At 36.0% G+C, this 17,320-nt stretch overlaps 1 protein-coding gene across 1 annotated transcript in view; it reads right to left on the reverse strand.

Moving 5' to 3' along the window:
• Window positions 1-10,467: 10,467 nt before the first annotated feature.
• CSRNP3 (cysteine and serine rich nuclear protein 3) overlaps window positions 10,468-17,320 on the reverse strand; it is a 113,037-nt gene continuing 106,184 nt past the window's right edge. Inside the window, exons 7-8 of the mRNA XM_067298540.1 lie at window positions 13,126-13,433; window positions 10,468-10,949 (exon numbers count right to left, since the gene is read on the reverse strand). The gene's annotated coding sequence lies outside the window, so the exon portion shown is untranslated. The remainder of the gene's footprint in view (window positions 10,950-13,125; window positions 13,434-17,320) is intronic.

Raw genomic sequence — 17,320 nt, forward strand, 5'->3', positions numbered from 1 at the left:
TTTTAATGAAATATTTTATTCTTGTAGTATCCAGAAGTATACTTTAATAGAGCATGTAGAGCTGTGGCTTTGTAAATAGCCTTCCTTTGATTAGGGACTTTAAAAATATATATATGTCTTCAGGTATTTTACTATATGCACAGTTGTCAAACATCCTTCACTTGGTCTTTTATTGCAGTCACCAATCGTGCCCATTTCCTGACCTTCTTTAATGAAGGTATCTCTTCAGCATAAGAAATGTCCTCTTAAGGAACAGAGGTGTAACGTTGTTTAAAAATGTCTGCTTCAGGGTATGTATGTGAGAGTAAACACCATTGCACCCTTAAAGTATCTAAGATCACATAAAAACTGCACTTTAATAAGGTAAACTCCATTTCATAATAAAATTCTGTAGTTTGATTGGAGAAGACTTAACTGGGTGATGTGAATTATAGAGATTTAAATAAACCTCAAATTTGTGTATTTTGTGATATGAGGGGAACGTGATTATGAAATAAGAATCAAACTTCCACAAAGTGAAGGAAGCAGCAAAATAAAGATAAGGAGAAGATTTAGTGTAATCTGTGCCATTGTTGTTATTAAGTAGTTATGGGAAACACATCAAAGGTAAAAAGGCATTTCGATTTGGCAGCCTGTCAAAGGAATTGCATCAAACATCTGTAGTATCTATTTAAATAGGAAAAAAATGAGAGATGTAAGAGCAGCCAGCATTGCTTAATAGTAAACTCTTTAACAATCTAAATCTCAAGAAAGGTGCACATAAGAATGGAAAATGGAACAGTAAGATCAAGCCTAGTTAGATGCAGCTAGTAAGGAAAATAGTATTTTCTTTAAGTACTGTACTTGTAAGAGGAGGAAGATAAAGGAGGAAGTCTCACTTTTTTTAAGGTGAAGACAAAATTGGCTGCATTATCAAATATAAAGTTAAGACTTAAAATGAAGGGTTGGGGACTAATTTCAAATTTGATTTGTCCTGATGAACTGTAGTCTATGGTCTATAGTAAATATCTCATTTTAGATATTATATAAAGGTAATTTACCTTTAGGATTTGGTTAATGGATGGATGATAATATAAAAACAAAATGTGGGCAGGAACCTGTCTTTGGTTAATTTCACAATATCTGACTAATGAAAAGTTCAACTTCTGAAGAAAAGCAAGAACAAATCCTTTCAGTAGGTGTAAGGTAACAAGATAACAAGAGCATAAATAAGGACAAGCAAAAATTTGCCAGGATCATTAATTTAAGCTAACTTCTTTTTCTGCCTTGATAATCATGTTTTTGATTAGAAAAAGTTAAGTCCTGTCTTGGCTTCTGTTAAGGCTTTTGGTGATACCTGTGAGAAAATCCTAGCAAGTAAGTAAAAGCAATGAGCAAATAGCAGCAACTAAGCTGCTACAAAGTAGACACAAGTTATTGAAAAGCATTACTGGGAAAGGTTATTAATGACACTTGCAAAACTCAAAATCTGTATCGGGTGGGATTCCACCAAGATCAGTTCTATGCCCTAAGATCTTTCAATGAATAGATTCAATATGGAATACAAAGCATTTTTACTACTTTTGCAGATCAAACCAATATGGGAAGGGCAGCAAATGCTCTTGACAAACTGGAGAAGCATTTGAGGAAAAATAGCATGCAAGTCAATGAGAAAATTGTTCAACAAGCACAAATAGAGGATGAGTACGTAGATAGCAGCTATGCTGTGTTGGTCCCCAGTTATGAGATGAAAAACAAGAGTGTTCAAGGAACCAGTTCTAGAAGACAAGGTATTTAGAATAACTGATTGTTTAAAAAAAACTTCAGTGAACATAGGTCATGTTATACAGCAAATGCATTACATTATTTTTAATAGTGCTAAAGTGTAATTTTTTCATGCAATGTTTTCCTTACAAATCTGCCAGACTGGTATTTACATATCTGAACTATATTTTTACTGCTCATTAGTGTTTCTTCTTTTTAGAGATAACATTCAAAACTTGGATAGGATTTAAACTGCAAGGAAACAAGGGTCCTGTTGCGCTTGGAGATAGGAATTGCTCCATGAACAGGAGTTCAGTGCTGTGGAGCACCACTTCTGTCTTCTTTTATTCACCTAAGTGTTAATCTAAGACCATATTATGACAGATACAGCAAGTATATGTACTTGTCCTCCTGTTTTCTAGGAAGATCAGGTATAGCAGTTAGCTTAGTTTTAATATTCTGTGGTAAGTTCTAGCTGTGGGAGGGGAAAATTTATTCTGTGATCTCTAAATGCCTGTAAGATTTTCCTTTTTTTTTTTCTTTTTCTTTTCTTTTCTGGCATAACACGTGTCAATAGTCCAAAACCTGTAAAACACTTTAACATAAAGGTTTTTCACCTACTATGAAACACACTCTAATCTTTTCCCTGTGTTTCCTATCTGTTCTTTAAGTTATGGGCAGATATTTTAGTCTGCATTTTTGCAGCACTTACTACAGCAGCAATTAAGTTTGTTACTTGGACTCCTACTACCTGCCAGAGGTTTACAGCAAAAAAGAGCTGGGGATTATTGTGCAGCTGAAAAATATTAACAATGCCATGCTCTTGAGCAAAATAAAAGAGGGAAGCAGATGTATAAACAGTGAAAGATATTAAGTAACATCTGCTGTTCTGTTCTGTGCAAAGATCTCAAATGAAGTTCTGTGCCTATTTTGGGTATCACTTCCAAAATATATATATATATATTGGACAATTTTAGATGAGCAAGATGAGAGCAGTAAATATGATTGGAGGTTTAGAAAAGATGAACTATGAGGAAGGACTGAAAATATTTATCCTTTAGGCTCCTCTCTATTAAACAGTATAAATCTTAAATTTGTGACCAGTAGTGGCAGAGAGAAAGGGAAGTGTGTTCTATATCCCTAGTGCAAAATGTTAGACTTAAGCTTTCCCTGCTACAATTCACAAAACTAAGAAGTAACTGTTGACTGCTCAGGATACTTAAACATAGGAACAGATGTCTAGAAAGATGTGGACTTTCTATTGGAGTCTTAAAAAGAAAGTTAGACAAGTGTATCTAAGTGGAATTTGTGATCCTTTGACAAAATACTCCTAAAACACAGGAAAGGTTTGCAGTGACTAGCAGCTAAAACTTCTTACAATTTTTCTTTAAAATGTAACAGTAAAGCAGCAGTAAGAAAAATTGCAAGGGGTTCAAGTATTAGTCATTGCACATTTTTTCCATGCTTTTTTAGCATTACTCTTCAATCTTTCTTGAAGAGTAAGCTTCCTTGCAGTTTTTTCTTAGAAGGCAGAAGCAGATGTGCTTCTTGGCATAACTTACTCTTCCAGCATGACTCTCTTGAGTAATACAGCACATTCTATGTTGTGGTGCTGACTTTCATCTACTTGATTGTTTGCTGTATGTGTTTCTTTAAATATATTGAGTTACTACAACTGAGAAATATGAGAAACTGCAAGAACTTGTGGTCACTACTTCCTGTAAAAAAAAAATCTTCCACTTTTTGTGAATTAGCCTTATGCAATCTTATGCATCTGATCAAGATTAAAATACTAGATTGTGATGTAGGAGGCCTGAGGTCAATGGCCTCCAAGGAAGGGGCATGTAATCTTTGCTTCTTTTCTATACTTTAACCTGTCTCCTTAGTTCTTCAAGTAGGGAACCTCATTTATAAAATGTTTTGTCCAAAACTGCCCTTGTCTCTGGCGCAAAAGTATTTCAAGTCCTAGTTTAATTTTATAGTGTTTAGGAAAAAAATCACTGATTTTATTAAAAAGCTTTGCCTTATAAATATTAAATCTTCAAGTTATCCTCTTAACTGTTTTTAAAAGTGTATTTTTAAAGTTAAATCTCCAATAGTTGATTGTCCTTTATAATCTAAATGTTAGCTTGACTTTCTATTTTTTAAAGGGTGGAAATAATAACTTTAGTATGTCTTGCTTAAATGTTAAATTTCTCCCCAGCTGGATGGAGAAATTAAAAGAAGATTACTACTGCCTAGAGGAAGCAACAAACTTTTAAAAGTAAAGCAGTATCACTGTGTAGAAAACCAGGAGAAGAAAAAGAATAGGAAAGGAGTTTGATGGATGGGGAAGGAGCTGTTTTAGAAATACTGCTGTCTAGTTCAGGTGCATTCATTTGCAGAGAGGGGAATGGATCAGGATACAAGGATTTAAAACCGTACAGCTTTCCATACAGAGATTAGAATTACACATTGCTGTCCCCAGGCTTGGCAAAGGAGAGTGAAATCCACTAAACACTGAATGCTCTGCCCAGTCCACTTCCTCATGAAATAATAGTTTTACGTGATGAAGATTCTGACTGGTTGGTTTTATAAAAGGAATTGCATTTAAAAGTTGCTTAGAGCAGAGCAACATATTCACACACTGAAAAGCTAGGAAATGATGGTTCAGCCATTTATGTCTGTGCAAAATAAAAAAAAGATATGCTGTATTTTCTGACAGGTGCTGCCTCAGTTGCATAGGATAGATGAGTTTCAGGAATAAATAAGCTCATGGGTAAGGAGTAAGATTTGTTTAATGACAATTTTGTTTAATTTGTTTAACATTTTTGTTGCTAATGTGGCCTTTACTCCTAAAGCCATAGTCTCTACAAAAAATTAATCTCAAAGGTGGACACTTCCAATAGCACCCTTGTTTGCTCAATATAAATTTTTGTAGGTTTTTCTATGTCCCTAATGTAGTTTCCTCTTTCTCTGTTCCTTTTAATCTATGGCTTGCATGTCAAAACACTGTTTTTTCTCTCTCCTGGTTGCAGCTCAGGACAACACCAAAAACAAATTTTGAAGTGTTATTGCAATTAAAACTTCAATTTGATATATATATATATATTTTTAATTATTATTATTATTTTTTTTTTTTACTGTGAAATAGTTTTATCCCCATTTGGGATTGTCTCTATCTATAACTAACCTAGAAGATGGCTGATATGACACATCTCCTTTTGTCACTTTATGACTAAAGCTGTATATCCTAGTTTCTCTTTTTAGATATGTATTTCATCTACTCTTCACACACTTCATTATAAAATTATTATACAATACTTCATTATATTATACTTAAATGATAGGCATTAAAATGGCTAGTTGTTACAGTTAATTTTTGTAAACTTATTGTGCTTTCTCTCTGGTGTATTTTCTTATGCTGCATTGTGCTAGAGTGCATAAAGCACCTGGAAAAATGCTATTTTTGCTAATAGTAGAGAATTTCGTAGGGATAATGACCTCAAAACAAATGTGAAACTCTAATGTATTATGTTCCCAGAATATAATGTTGTACATGAGATTCTGTTCTAAGTTCAATTCCACTGGCTTATCCTAAAAGGTAAGACTGATTAATTGTGGAAATTATCTACTGATGGTTGAGTGCTGTGATGCAACCTACTTAATTGAGGCAAATTAGCCATCATCTTGGGAATATGTTGTCCACTGTGATTCAGTAGGATCCTCCCAGCCTTTCTGGTAGAACTAGTTATCAGATAAAACTAACGGGACACCTGGAGAACTACAGAGTGGAATTCTGGACGCATTGACTCAACGCTCAGCACAGCTTAAAAGCAGCAATACAAACTATTGGTAATAATGTGTCTTTGTTGCAAAAACTGTTGCAAAATGCTTAGGGAGGGATTAGAAACAAGTAGTTCCTCTCTTGAATGTGGCTATCTATCTCACTAGCTTTTTTTTTTTTTTTTTTTTTTTCCTTCCTCCTGGCAGTCCTTTAAACCTCCCAAAGGCATCGCCATCTCTGTCTCCTTCTCTCACCAGGAGGAACCTTGGCAATAGCAGAGAGATCAGACTGAGACATTTTCATGTGGCTATTGTATTTTTTTCAAGCCTCCAGAATGGACTGCTTTATGTACTAAGTTATAATTTTGTACCTAATATGGCTAGAGTGTAGAGACAGCTTAGGGTAAATCCTTTCTCGCCAGTAATGTCTTGAATATTGTGGATAAATTTAGTAGGTGTTGAACAGCCAGGAAGGAATATATGATGTTTGGGATCATGAAGGAGAAATACATATGGGAGTGTCTGGTAAAAGAAGGGAATGCTTACAGTAGTATGAAGTGAGTGAAATAATAACAACAAAGAGTAACAGAATTTGTCCAGGAAGGAGAGAAGGTAGGTGCAAGAAAACTCAGAGTTACAGGGGAGCTCAGGCAATGGTCTAAGGATAAATAGGTGTATTTTGCTGGTATGTGGTAGTAATTTGAGAGAAGAGTTGGGAGAAAAGAGCTAACACATTTGTGGAAATTTGGATGTTGTTTGAAGTTAACAGGGGAGGTGGAACTGAGAGGAATTGCTGGAGGGAGCAATGTGTCAAATGGGAAGGATCAGGAGAAATAGCAGGTCCTCAAGTGGAGGCTTCAAGTTAGCCCTGTCCTTCTCCCCATTCTTCTGTTATCATCAATTCTGTTTCCCTTCTTTTTGTACTTCTTGGTGGGCTCAAAGGAAGCAGAAAGGTGAAAGTCTCTGGTAGTAGGAAATCCAGAATCAGGGACTGAGTGTATGGTTGATAATGTCTTTGTAATGGAGTTGCAGAAAGGATGATCTACTTGGCTGAATTTGTGATTTGTGAAACTTGGCAGTGCTGCCGCTGTAGTCAAATTTCCATCTGGATTCAGTCAGTACGACTGAGGCCTGAAATCACTGGCAGTAAGTCCTGGGGTATGTGTGGAAGGTGGAGAAATATTTCAAGCTAGTAAATAACTGAAGTTGAAGTAACACAATAATTTGCTCAATGGATATAAACAGTCTGTGTGGTGTGCAAATGGTTGGTGAGGACAGCTGCAGAAGAAAGGTTGGTTCTGCCTAGCAGGTGTTAACTCGTGAATAAGGAAGAGAAGACCACTTTCTGGCACGCTCAGAGCTCCAGAAAAAGTGGCCTTCTGCTAGAACAGAGAACTAATGGAGCCTGAAGGGCAAGAACATACTGTTGGGAAGCAGTGACCAAGGCAGGAAGCTGGATGGCTAGTCAAGGACTGAGTGGATCTGGAAAAGTAACTGTGGGAAACTTTAGGGAGAAAGAAGAGATGTGGGAGGGAAAACATAGAAACAGGAGGGAGCAGGTTCCTCTCCAGTAGGACTGAGTGTGGGACAGCCAGTGCAAGTGAAGGACAGTTGAGAATTTGGCAGAAAGCTAGAAAAGTGAGGTAGCAAGCTATGTTTGAGGAAAATAAGGAATCCAGAATTGGTGGTGGGAAGAATATTATCAATCAATCAGAAATGTAACTCACACAGCAAATGTTGGTGAGCATATTAAGGAAGAGCACCAAGAGTTAGAATCATACAGTGCTGCTGAGGTTTCTTAACGCCAGCTTCATTTGCATCAAAGTTCACCGAAATAGTGATTCTTGTGGAGTGCTTCTGTCTCCTGGACTGTATAGGTTTGAGAAGTTTGGATGCTGTCTTCCCCATTTGCCTAAACCCATTCTGCTCCAAACCTGCAGCTGTGCCTGGAGGAAGAGAAGTGGTTGACAGTGGTTATGCTATCACAGAATCATCGCAAGGCCTCGTGATTGATAACTGGTCAGTTGACAGGCTGCTGAATACTGGGCCTGTTGCCAAGGAAAACAATTGTATAGTTTTGGTCACATTGGTATAATTGCTTCTAAATGCCATTCAGTAAAATACCATTTATTTGCATAATTATCTTGTATCTAATTAAAAACCTTTGCTTTGGTATTAACCCTTGCTTTCATAATAAATAATTACCATGAGAATATAAAATTTGCAATTTAGCAGGTGACAGCAGTTAACAGCGACACAGCACACTCACCTAAAACATTAAATTGTTGTACTCTGGGACCAGGAAACATTCACTGTATGTGCTATGATGTTCTCTAGCCTGACTGCTAATCCAAGAGCTCCTGTGTGTATTTTTAAAAGGGGCTGGAATCTGTAGCCAGGGAGAAAAAAATGGAATAAGGGAAGAGAGAGATCTCAGGCTGAATCATGGCTGCTACCTTCTGTCTAGGTAACAGGATATTAAGAGCTGGAGGCCACCTATTATTTACTTATTCGAGGCCTGTGTTCAAAGTGTGGCTTGCAGTGTGTTTGCTGGCTGTGGAACAAAGATCAGTTTCCGTGGGTGGCTGGTCCTACCAGGCCCAAGAGCCATGTAGAGGCCAAGAGAGATGAGAGGTGGCCTCTGCCTTTGAGGTGAATGGAGAGGAAGAGGCAGAGGTGTGGCCTTAATGTCCAGTGTGCATTCCCACCCCACCCCCCCCCCAAAAACCCTAGAATTGTAACTAGAAACACTTTCTGTATGGTGATTTGCAGTACAAAGTTTAAGTGGGAAAGCTCTTCTGGAAATGCTCATTTGCTATTATCTACAGCTTGTAGCTGTTCGAACCAGTTAAACACAAATGTGGAAATAAAAAGGGTTTCTGCAGTGCATGTGGTATGTATATAAAGCTGAATAAAACATGCAAACAAAAGCTATGCAAGCTAAATCCCATCTCTGTGTCAGAAACCAAGAATTATTTGTTGTATAATTCAAAACTCTCCTTGGTAATGAGATAATAAGATAGAACAATGATTCATTTCAGGGAGTTGTATCACTGTCCTTTTAACAGCTTAACGGTTTACAGGGTTTCACCATGATCATTTGAATATTCCCCTTGCTCTGCACTCCACTTTATATCAGGTCACCCTACTTTCAAAAATTCTTTCTCTCTCACTCTTTAGCAGGAAATCTAAAACAAACAACATGCCTGAAATGTCTATTGAATATATTTAGCTTTGTTCCTTTAGCAGTTTTTTTCATTTGTCTTGCAAACTTGGTCATAGTATATACTGAAACATCTAAATTGTAAGACTTTAAGCTAGTAAATCAAGTTAAAGAGTTTTTTTTCATATACTTGATTATATTTCTAAGAACCAACTAAAATATCTTCAAGAGCCTCCCATTATTTACAGCACTTCTGAAATCAGGCTGATGTTGTTAACATTCATACAAATGGCCCATTGAAAATCAGCTTGTGACAGGTGCAGTTTCTCTTTCTTTTGCTGCCTTAGATTTAATTTAAAGCACTTTTAGTAATGGCACTATGGTCTCCTTTTCCCCCAAGCGGGGGAAAAAAGTAATACTATTTTATATGTAAGCTAGCATCAGTGATAATCTCCATCTCACTGTGCTCTTACACATTCATGAAAATAATTGCAAGCTTTGAAGAAGGCTTGATTTAAGGCAAACACAGCCCAGCCTTACTCCCTGCAGGACAGTGCAAGTCCTGAATGGTCCAGAACAGCAGAACCTGTGGCTCTGAGCAGCCTCGGCCCCTGTGAATGACCATCCTGGATCCCTGGAGGCTCCCTGGGCATGGTGCTATTAACTGCGATGGAGCTTCAGCAGCTTGCTGCACCTCAGGATTTTGTCTCCTTACTTCAGGGGTAACTACTGATTTACACCAGCATGAGCAGAGAACATGTGAGTACTATTTATTAATCACTACATAGGTGAACCTTAGTGTTAAGCTTTCCTATGTCTGATCTGGCATCCTGAATGAGAACACTTCTCTTGACCATTGTTTTATAAAGACGACTTTATCCGTATGTCTTACCAAGTGCTGGAGCACGGTTAATCATACGTAGCTCATGGCGGCTCAAACACAGTCTGATAGCATATGTTCGTGTATTCTCTTCTCTGTAGCTCCTAATATATTAAAGCTCTGAATGCTACCTTAAATCCTCCAAGGACTTTTTTTTTTAATCTAGAGAACAGCACCAATCTTTATCAATTGTTATAAATAGAAATAACTTGTCATCAGTGAAGACTTACGGACAACTCACCTTTTACAAATCTAAAGCTCAATTTTTATAAATGTCATAAAATAAAGATGGCAGAGAGCTGTGATTTAAAATTATTGTTGTAATAAAGGAATGTTAATCAGCAATTTTAAAAATAATTAAGCAGTTGTCCTGAAATCTAACAGTATGGCTTATATGCCTTTGTAGTCATTGAAATAATGAGCTGCTATACAAAATTACTGAAAAATGTCCACCAGAGGGAGTGATTGCAAAATTTTTTTCTCTAACAGTTGTTGAAAACCTTTCTTTCATTAATCTATAACCAAACTGATCAAATTTACTATGAAGTGTACAGAGGAATCATGTAGTTTATATTCCATTGGCCAAAGAAAAGTGTAGACGGTAGTGTTCCTTAAAGTGCAAACAGATACACCAAAAACGGCATTTATATTCATTTTCTTAAATATTTACATGCTGGTTAAGATAAAAAAATTTTTTTTTAAAACCATTTCTTCTTATGCTATGGGGAATGGGAGAAATGCTAGAAATTTCACAGTGCGTCTTTAAGAGAGGCACTGTGGGTCTGGGGGAGGAGATGCAGTACTAATCCTGGTACTGCTAGACAAGAGAGGAATGTCTAGACTGCGTAATAGAAATAAGATGCACTGTTGATGTAACGTAGAAACCTGTTTTACTTCATTGCAAACAAATGGACAATATATATTGTACAATATATAATAAAAATACAGCCGATACAAGTGCCACTAATTAACAAAAAACCCTAATGTTAAGACTTAAAAATGCTCATTTTTGTAATATATACATTGCAGTAATAAGCCACAATAAATACATCAAATTCCATATCATTCATAATAAATACTGAAAATATAAATACAGAAGAATACAGTTAATTTGAATAAATTATTACAACATAAGGTCTAGGTTACGTTCTGTTGAATATTATTGTAGCTTATATTACCCTTTGGCATCTTTGATGTTACAACTTATTAAAGAAAGAAAAAAAAAAAAGGAAATGTGTAATTGTAATTCATGAAGCTGTAGAATTATTTTCATGTACATATTTTAAGATGAGCTTTCTTTTCCTTCACTTCTTCAAACAGTTTTAAAGTAAAGTAGCAGTCCAATTTAAAATGTTGCTTTTCTGTTGAGACCTCCATAATTTTAGCATGTAAGATTATCTGTAATGGAAAATGTTAATTACTTTACATAATTATTTTTCTCAAAAATTGCTAAAGTTAGAAGTAATGTACAAATTTTAAACATATGGCTGCAATTATACCACAATTTTACTAGTCCCCTTTGAATGGATTACATGTCTGAAAGATCATCAACTTAAATGCTTTTGAATCCATGCTGCAGTGTATTATTTACTACTTGCCAACAATTACTTGCCAGCAATTTTATATTCTTATGGGGATATATATCTATATATAGATACATAGATATACAGAGAGATGAATCTTCTGAAAGACAGGGCTGGAATAGACAGTGTAAATTTGACATAGTCCATATTTGTTAAAACAATGAAAATGCTTAACGTAGAACTGTAATACTAAATGTTGATTTTTTTCTATTTTTATTTTTTACAAAATTGCTATCTATTGGCTGTAGATGGAATCAAATCAGAATAACAAAATGACATGTTTTATGTTAACAGGTATTAACCAGCACATCTGTATTAACAAATTTATTTTCAAAAGGTTATTACACCAGAATGCAATATAACTTAAAGATCAACTTTACTAAGACACTATTACAGGCTGAGGCTGTTAGGAACGGATTTGTAATCTACAGATTTTGACTATTTTTGCACTGTTAAATGTCTAGCGCTTATTTTACATCAAACACTTTTTTAACATGTTTCACAAACTACACTTCGGACATATTTCCATAGAAGTGCCTACAATCAGTCAATTAAAAGAAGGGCCCAGTGGTTAAGCATTGTTTACACGGGCGTTGTTATGTGAGAACTAAAGTGGCGGTATTCTGTGTGTGATGGTTTGAAAAAAACAATGCTTTTTTCTGGTCTTGTTTTAAGAGAACCAGCTCTGCTGCACACAATGACATAATCTTTTGAAGAAGCTGAACATCTGTGCTCAATCTGCGTATCAAACTCACAGGTGGGTGGCTGTTTTTACAGTAATGCCCCAGTACCCCAGCAAGGTTGACCTTCACCCATAATCCCAAACAAAATTGCATACCTAAAAAAGTTTAAGATGGAGAAACCTAGAGGAATTAGCTGCCATAAGGTACTAAATCTCGTTTGAAAAGCCTAAGCTAAATTGCTAGTAAGAAGGACACCTGTTTCTTCTTTGCCTTTAATGTCTCTTTTTATCTGAGAAATCAGTTATATTAGAACGTATGCCTGGGAGCTGAATTAACTAAAATGGTATTTAACATGCCTCTGCAGTTGACGTAGGCAAAGAAAAGACATGGTAGTGGTGTTTCTAGGGTTTCATTGTGTTTTGTTATTTTTTACCCCATGCTATTGGATAATGTTTTATTTAACGTTTATCTGCATCCAACTGCTATGTAAAAATGACATTTCCTGTTTGCACTGAGTTCATGGTTCTGTTTTAAAATATATTAATTGGCATAATTCGTATCATGTTCTAACATGACCTAACTTGTAGTGAACATACACACTTCCATCCTTGCTCTGGGCATGTCTTTATTTCCTTTTTTTTTGGTTATATTTTCTTTTGTCTTCTAGGAAAAAAATTGTCCTTCTCATCAATCTTACCTCTTGCCTTCTTCCCTCCTTTCCTCTATATTGCCCTTTCTGTTGTCCCCTGTCTCCCCCCCCCACCCAGGGTGTATCCACCCACGCCTCAAGACAAAGGATTATCTTGATCCTTGGGTTATAATAGTGGTATTGATCTATATCTACCATTGTTCTTCCTGCCCATACAGAAAAGCTAGTCCAGTCTTCACAGGTTGTTGAAGAAGTGCAGTTAGAGAAGCACACGTGAGACGTGACTTTGTTCCATTCAATATTCATAAAAAAGCTTAAAAAAAAAACTTGCTAAAGAGTCATTGCTAAGCTCCAAATGAAAATAATTTGAGCAAAGAAATGGAAGTTTGCCCTCTGATTTTTTTGTCTCCTAGCCTGGATGAAAGACTATCATCTTCCCAATTGAGTAGTAACATTACAGAGCATCATGAATATGGTTCTCCAGTTGGTGGTACCCCTTCTACATGCTGGGTATCTTCCTAACCATGAAGTCTACGCAGTAGTAAAGCCAAAAATATTTTAATTTTTCTTTTTTCAGATCTAATTCACTTCCATTTTACAAAAGGGTGTTTACATTAGAAATAAATAAATAAATAAATAAATAAATAAATGTCTCTCACCAGTAGTTTTAAAGCAAGATTTTTGTTTCCCTAGGTGATGGTTTTCTGCTTTCCCTTATTTTGGATTTTTCATCCAGTACTGGGCTGTGCTATATCAAGAGTGACGCTCTTCCCCTAGATCTACGCATGTCAGGAGACAGTGAGTATCTCATACCGTACGTCTGCAGCTGGTGGGGGTAGGTTTCCTTCATGCTTGTTTGCATGCATGGAGCGGGGGAGCCTACAGACCTTGCTGGGATCAGCCCCAAAGACTCTCTATTCAGAGCAATGGGGTACGCTTTTCACCGAAGTTCCAATCCATCTGCGTGCTAATGTAAAGTGAAACATAAAATTAACTTTTCTAGCAAGGTAAGGGATAGCACAGAGGACACTAGAGTTGCCCTCACATGCATTTCAAACCTTTTTTTAAAGGAAAAACCTTATTGTAAAACAAACCTGTCTTACAGACTAAGGTGTGAAGAGAGGAAGGAAAACAAAAGGCTGCAAAACACTGAGATATCTTGTAAGTTGGATGTGTTTATAATAAGTCAAAACTTGGTATCAGCTAGCAGGGTAGCAGAAAGTTCTCAAGGGTGTTTATAGCTTTCCTTCTCCTTAAGTGATAGCAATGCTCCTGTGGCATATTTATTAGCAAACAAGTTAAAAACTGCCTCTGATTTGGGAGCGGGAAGAGATAATGCACAGGAAGCACTTATGAACAACTCAAGTACATGTTCACTCAGATGTCTTTGCAACTAAATCACACTTTTTCATCACTTCACAACGTTCTTGCTTTGGATTGCACACCTCTTGGAGAAAACGGACAATTATTAATTAGCATATAGACCGTGATTATTGAGAACAGCAAAATTAAACAAGGTACATTGTTTTTTTTAAAGAAATTTTGGGAAACATTCAAAAAGGCAAATGTTGAGATTTCTCTTACTAAGGAACATGTTAACGAACCAGACTCCATGTATCTATTTTCTGAAAATAACAGTACTTTTCTACTATTTTAAAAAAATAGTAATCAGATTTAATATTTTAGAAATAAATTCTATAGAATATATTCTCTGAGTTAATTCTATTTTTTTTCTATGTATTTTACATCAAATGTTCTGTAACCATAATAAAGTAGAGGGTACCCTTTAGCCCCAATAGGAAAGCGTAACATCCCTAAACACTTAAGGATTTCTCATCTCATCCTCTATAATGTCTGTTCCTGACTCCTTCAGGAAATTTAACAACTGGCACAATAATTAAGCCCAGATCATGACATTGCTTTACAGTATAGACCACAGTATAAACACACGAGTTTCTTAGTTAGCAAATGCCCTTAAAACAATATTGTGGGTCTGATGTCTCTTTTGCGTTAGCTCTGAGTAAGGGCACCTGCCTTGCCTCGGAGCCTAGGCATGGAGTTTTGACTGAGAGAATTAAGCTGGCAAAGGAGGAAGACAGACAGGGGAGTAAGACTGCTTTTGCTGCCCTGTGTGGTGTTGTAGGCAAATTACAGCCTTGCTGCTCAAACAGTAAGCAGGCTATAGGTAAATGTTATATATTCAACATAGCTTTTATTCTAATTTTCCCATTTTTACAGTGAACTTTATTAAATTTTTGCTCGTTAACTTGGTCCATGGAAAGAAGAGTTTGCTTTTGCTATGTTTCTTGTCTGTGGTAAAATTTCTCTTCACTTCTGAGCAGGACTGGGCTGGACTGGGAAAGTAACTTAGTAGTACAGAAATTTAGTAATGATGCCAAAAAAAGATGCAAATGATATTTTGGCTGTTCTATAGATTTTTTTTTAATCACTACATATCCAAGTACCTTACAAACCAGAGCACAGAGAACGGGAGTGACAAAACCGGACAAAGGCAAAGCCAACAACAGAATCCAGGTCTCTTCTTTCCTAGCCCAGTTCTCTATTAAGTAAGTAGATCACATTTTTAGCAAGATGTCATAAACATCTGAAATATTCAAAGACACCACAGTTTCTGCTTTGTGTACAAATGTATGTATACAATCTTTTTCAAACTAATTGGGCTTATTGATGATACATTCTCAACTGATGAAGAGGTGCTACAAGATTGGCTTGTTAGGGCATTTACTGAAATATGACACCCAGGTAAGATGAGAAACTGGACCTATATCTGTTAGCAATCCAGTGAGTAACACCACCATGAACACTACATGCAATTTCTGTAAAACTTGTACAAAAGGCAGGCTAACATTTTTAGTTCACTCAGAACAATTTAACAGATCAGTGAGAGGGCTGAACCATATTTATAGCAAGTGAAGATGGTTACTAAGAATAATTAAATGGCCTTTAAAGAAATGATAGATGTCAACTCAAATTCTGATTCATGACCAGCGACTTGTGTAAATGCAAAATAGTAAAACTTTTTGATCTGAATGGCATACAGCTGATCAGAAATTTTCTTTAAAAAAATGAAAAGAAATACTAGAAACTTTTACTGACCAGCATTTAATTTTTAAAGGATGTTCTAGTGGGCATGAATTATAGCTCTTAGGAAAAAATTGCAATCACTGTAATTGCTTTTTGCCATGAAAGTTCCAGTTTCACCTCTAACATCAGTTTAAGCTTTGTATATAAACTTTAACAATGCATTTCCCAAGAGAGGCAAAGTTCACATTATGGGGAAAAAGGCAGTTTTATGTGCTGTTTCAGTGATCTTTAGTGTGGAAATTCTATTTTATCCTTACAGAGGGAAATGCTTTTCTTATTACTAATTTTTGCGAACTGCCTAAATGTAATCTAAAATTATTTGCTAGTTAATTATCTGCCTTCTTACAAATAATTATTAGTAGCTAAACACCTTGGGAAATAAAGCTGATACAGGCTATCAATCAGTAAACATTTCAACAAGTGATATGCCAGATCTATTCAGAAGCACAGACTGCTGTATGTTTATCATTTTTTAACATAACTCAGCAAGCAGAAATAAGCCTACCCATAATGAAAGGAGTGGTTATCAACATTAATGATAATTACCTGGGAAATGGGACACATCATATATTATTATATATAAGCCCAGAAAATGAAACTAATAAATTCTCTGTCCCATGCTGTATTAAGCCTACTCTTCCTTATATGATGACACTTTTTTCCTTCTAAGCAAAACCTGAAAGTCTAACCAAGGGGTAGGAGTCTTGACTCTCACCTGATGTCTACAGCCTACTCTCAATTTCACATTAGCATATCTACTTTGGTTAGGACTATGATTATTTTTTCATTCTGGTCTACTTACTTATAAATGCTAAAAAAGGCCTTAGTATAGTCTTTTGCTGGTATGGAGTCATTTGGGGAACAGGTTTAGCCTGTATTAACAGAAGATGAGGTTCTTTCTTTTCTCAGTACAAGCTTTATATCTCTTAGAAGGCTTGTTAATATTATTAATATAGCTACCAGGAAATCTCTGTCAATTATAAACAAAGACTTCACTTTTTAAGTTGTTCCAAGAATCAAACAAGATTTGTTTAGTTTGTATCCTGAAATCAAATCTGGATCACAACATATCAGACCAGATGAAGGAGGACAAAAAAAGGGTATTACTATCTACACTGTCTATATCATAGCCCAGTAATTAAGAATATGTTCTCAATATTACTCTTTACTAGGCATATTTTACTTTTCAATTCCCAGGAACGAGCTCCTTTAAGCAAGGGAAAATAGTGTAGCAAAAGCTCTTTATATAGCCAATGCCTTCTTTACCCCTCACTGTATCAGCTACTTGTCATCCTATGCCACATGCTTTAAGAATTTAGCTATATTCATCTCTGATGCCACAGTGGCATAGAAGATATACATCTGGGTACTCAGAAGCTAATGTTAAGAAATCCTGGGTCTGAAGCCTGTGCCAATGGAAATATTAAATAACCACCATCTCAGTATTTTAAAGCTAGCTGAGATGCATTTTATGAAGTTAATTATGTACTGTGCTTGCTAATATTATTAAAGATATTTTTCATGTGAAAACATAGGGACCAAGAAAATTTCTTATTGCTCAGTAAGGGGGTGAATAATGAAACAAAACTATTTCATTTAACTTTCCCCTGAGAGTAATACCCTGGTAAAGTGTGCATGATCATATCCTCCAGTGGCCAACCCACACTGAGGTTAAAAAGCTGCTACTGATTCACAGCTACTCTTCCAGCTCAAGTAGTAGGGATTTGTGCTTTTGGTGCTGGTGTTGAG

Source organism: Apteryx mantelli, chromosome 6, assembly GCF_036417845.1.
Source record: "Apteryx mantelli isolate bAptMan1 chromosome 6, bAptMan1.hap1, whole genome shotgun sequence".
Classification (NCBI taxonomy): domain Eukaryota; kingdom Metazoa; phylum Chordata; class Aves; order Apterygiformes; family Apterygidae; genus Apteryx; species Apteryx mantelli.